This window comes from Elephantulus edwardii, unplaced genomic scaffold (genome assembly GCF_000299155.1).
Source record: "Elephantulus edwardii isolate Elephantulus edwardi_28Jun2011 unplaced genomic scaffold, EleEdw1.0 scaffold00152, whole genome shotgun sequence".
NCBI classification, from domain to species: Eukaryota; Metazoa; Chordata; class Mammalia; order Macroscelidea; family Macroscelididae; genus Elephantulus; species Elephantulus edwardii.
The window spans coordinates 6,764,769-6,768,839 of NW_006399902.1; the positions used below are offsets into that span (position 1 = coordinate 6,764,769).

The window sequence follows — 4,071 nt, forward strand, 5'->3', positions numbered from 1 at the left end:
ATAAAACAGATAGGGAGTTTTGGCAGCCTAGTGGCTAGAAGCTGCACTGCAATTCCAATGGCACACAATTCAAGACCACCAGCTACATCACAGGAGAAAGAGGGACAATCTCCTCCCCTGTAATTAACTGCCTCTGAAAACCCACAGGAGGGTCAGCTATGGGTCGGTTCCAACTCTATGTTAATTGTAAGTGTAACTTCCATAAGTTTTGTGTGCCATTCTAGAGAATTAATGAACTCACAGGGACAATGAAAGAGCTCTGGTGGTCTAGTGGTAAGGAGTTGCACTGCCAAACCAAAGGCAAGCAGTTTGGTTCAAATCTACCAGCTGCTCCACAAGAGAATGGACAATATCCTGTCATGGAATTTACTGCCTCTAAAAACCAACTGAAGCATCAGCTAGTAGTTGGTTTATAATGAAAGGCCACTTAAGAGCTGGGTAACATTCCACGCTGACCACACCTTCTGGGAGACATTCCAATCTGTCTGGTATAAGACAGCTATGGCCAATCTTAAAAGAGCAGGACCACCAACCACACCTTGCTTAACCATCAGCAATGACATAATTCACCTAAAGGGACCGAGTGGCTGCATATTTGGGAACTAACAAAGGCCACCCAATCAATGTTCTTCATAGCTGACCACCCTACCTCCCAATCTCTACGTATAAAACTTGGCCTGTAATTTCCTCATTTGTGACTTTGCTGCCCGACCTTGTCTTTCTCTGGCTTCAGACAGCAAACCCTCCGCAAGAGCTGCTAATAAACTCTTTTGTTTCACTTCATCTGGTTCTCTGCACCTTTTTACCTCACACACGGGCAGTGGCAATGGCAGGAGTTGTCAGTACAGAGTCAATTTGCACTGACCTGGCTCAGGGTGACTGATAATCTGGGGAAAGCTGTACAGACAGTTGATAAAAGCAGAGAGTGTCCTTCTAGCAGAGATCTAGTCCCAGAAGGCTAAAAGAGTGAGGGGAAGAGCAATGTGGAAAAGTGAGGCCAGGATCCAGTTCCAACTAGGAATTGGATTCATGGTAATACATTTTTCACCATAGTAATACTTTTGATAAAGGTAGGGTCTAGCCACCTTGCCCCTTTTAGAGTGCAGTGTTAGTGTAAAAGAATTTCTTTTAGAGTGCACTGTTAGTATAAAAGAATTTTTTATGATTGGGAAAATTGTTTTATAAAAATTGTGGAGATTGATAAATCAACAATTTGGGGGATCGGCAACACACAGCCCTAAAAGCTTCAAAGAAATATGGCAACATGGGAATTCATATAATCAGAGGGGAAAATAGAAAGTATGAAAAGTCTGAGTCATTTTTGCCAGCTTTTCAGAGTTCACTCAAGTGTCACCTGAAATATTTTCTTTTCTAAAATTCTAGTTTTCTTAAGAAGACAAATATTTGAGGAAGCTTGATTACAGAGCTCCCTAATTCTTTATTTAGTTCTATGTAGTTTCATGCTATTCTGGATCAATAGCAAACTGATCAGTTTCTACAGAAAGTTCTAGAAATCTTTATTTCATTCACAGATATCCACATTTGAAATATTATAGTCCTTTTTATAAGTATCATATATAGTCTATTATTGTTGAAATATTTTGGTTATGCATTTTCAGTGAATTAGCAAAGTAAAACTTATCTGAAGATGACAAACTTAAAAATGGCCATAGTTAAAAGAATAATTCTTCAAAGTGAATGAGAAGGAAATTAACTACAAAAGTAATGTACAGCCAAATAAAGTCAAATAAAAAAAAATTGGACTCTTTTCGTGATTCCGGAGCGGAGCGAAGGAGGAAGCAGGGAGCGGGCAGCTGGGGGCACCTGCCGCAGCTACCACCACCGCCGCCACTGCTGCCTCTGTGCTTGGGGGGAAGGAGGTGTGAGGCCCGGGCGTGAGCCAGCAGCAGCGCCGCTGCGGGAGGGTCGGCAGCAGGAAGGCGATGGCGGATATCGACAAACTCAACATCGACAGCATCATCCAACGGCTGCTGCAAGTAAGAGGGTCCAAGCCTGGTAAGAACGTCCAGCTCCAGGAGAATGAAATCCGAGGACTGTGCTTGAAGTCCTGCGAAATCTTCCTCAGTCAGCCTATCCTACTAGAGCTGGAAGCACCACTCAAGATATGTGGTGACATCCACAGGCAGTACTATGATTTGCTCCGACTTTTTGAGTATGGTGGTTTTCCACCAGAAAGCAACTACCTGTTTCTCGGGGACTATGTGGACAGGGGCAAGCAGTCCCTGGGGACCATCTGCCTCTTACTGGCCTACAAAATCAAGTATCCCGAGAACTTTTTTCTTCTCAGAGGAAACCACGAATGTGCCAGCATCAATAGAATTTATGGCTTTTATGATGAATGTAAAAGAAGGTACAACATTAAGCTCTGGAAAACGTTCACAGACTGCTTTAACTGTTTGCCGATAGCTGCCATTGTGGATGAGAAGATATTCTGCTGTCATGGAGGTTTATCACCAGATCTTCAATCTATGGAGCAGATTCGGTGAATTATGCGACCAACTGACATCCCAGATCAAGGTCTTCTTTGTGATCTCTTGTGGCCTGACCCCGATAAAGATGTCTTAGGCTGGGGTGAAAATGACAGAGGAGTGTCCTTCACATTTGGTGCTGAAGTGGTTGCAAAATTTCTCCATAAGCATGATTTGGATCTTATATGTAGAGCCCATCAGGTGGTGGAAGACGGATATGAATTTTTTGCGAAGAGGCAGTTGGTCACGCTGTTTTCTGCGCCCAATTATTGTGGAGAGTTCGACAATGCAGGGGCCATGATGAGCGTGGATGAGACGCTCATGTGCTCTTTCCAGATTTTAAAGCCTGCAGAGAAAAAGAAGCCGAACGCCACTAGACCTGTAACGCCACCAAGGGGTATGATTACAAAACAAGCAAATAGACGTCATTTTGACACCGCGTAGTTGGGACTTGTAACATACAGTACATAACGTTTCCTTTTTAAAACTGTAATGTGTCCTGGTGAGCTTGCTCAGATAGCCCTGTGTCCACGTGCGTGGCCCCTCCCCCCCTTTTTTTACTGAATAATGTTTGCAGGTGAGAGAGTCTTCATTCCTCTGGAAACCACTTTAATGATGGTGTTAAAGCTGTACTCCCCAGGACAGTTTACCCTGTCTCGGGGTGAGTATGCAGTTGATCTTTTTAATTCAGTACAGCCCATGAATAATGTAAATGCTCGTTTTCTTCAGGGCATAAGAGAACCCTAGGGTGCTCTGGATCTGTACATGTTGTCCTAAATGCGTACTGTGGGCATTGTTTTTCATTTGTTTTAAAGGGATTGCTTTATTATGTTCTTTTTCCCCCCTCACCGTCTTTTCATGTACAAACTAGTTTTGATTGCTATCAACATTAGGAGTGACTTTGAGCCTTGCCAGCCTCACTGGTATGATGTATAATTAATTAAAGCACACATTCCCCTTATCATATACTTAAAATGATAATTAAAGCCATTCTTTTAAATGTTCATGACTTTCCTAAAGCCAAAGTTTCCTTTGAAATGAGTATTGACACCATTAAATTCAAGGTGGCATGGTACATCCTTGTCCCACCTTGTGGGGATTAAAAAACAGGTTTTCCATTTTGAATAGTAATTAGTAAGATAGTACTGGTTAAGCTATTAATGATTGAAGTTAAAAATTAATAACATTTTATACAATTTCCATATAGTCTATTCACTAACTAATCTTTTTAAAAAATAATTTTAATGAGCATTTACAGAGATTTTGGATTTCCATTAATTCATTGCTGCACTTCTCTCCCCGCCCATCTCCCCCCCCCAATTCGCTCCTCTCTTTCAAAAGTAAAAGAAACACTCCTTCCCTGGTACACAATCCCCGCGCAACCCTCCCACCGCCCCAAGTACATTCCACTATGCAACCTTAATTGTGGACTCTTGTGATAACCATAAGACCCTATCATACATCACTTTTAAATTATTCACTCCGGGGGGGGGGTGCTGGGCGGGGAGAGAAGTGCAGCAATGAATGAATGGAAATCCAAAATCTCTGTAAATGCTCATTAAAAGTATTTAAAAAAAATAAA

General features: G+C 42.1%; 1 pseudogene; it reads left to right on the plus strand.

Moving 5' to 3' along the window:
- The first annotated feature begins 1,943 nt into the window (after positions 1-1,943).
- Positions 1,944-2,933, plus strand: LOC102859475 (annotated as a pseudogene).
- The last annotated feature ends 1,138 nt before the right edge of the window (positions 2,934-4,071 follow it).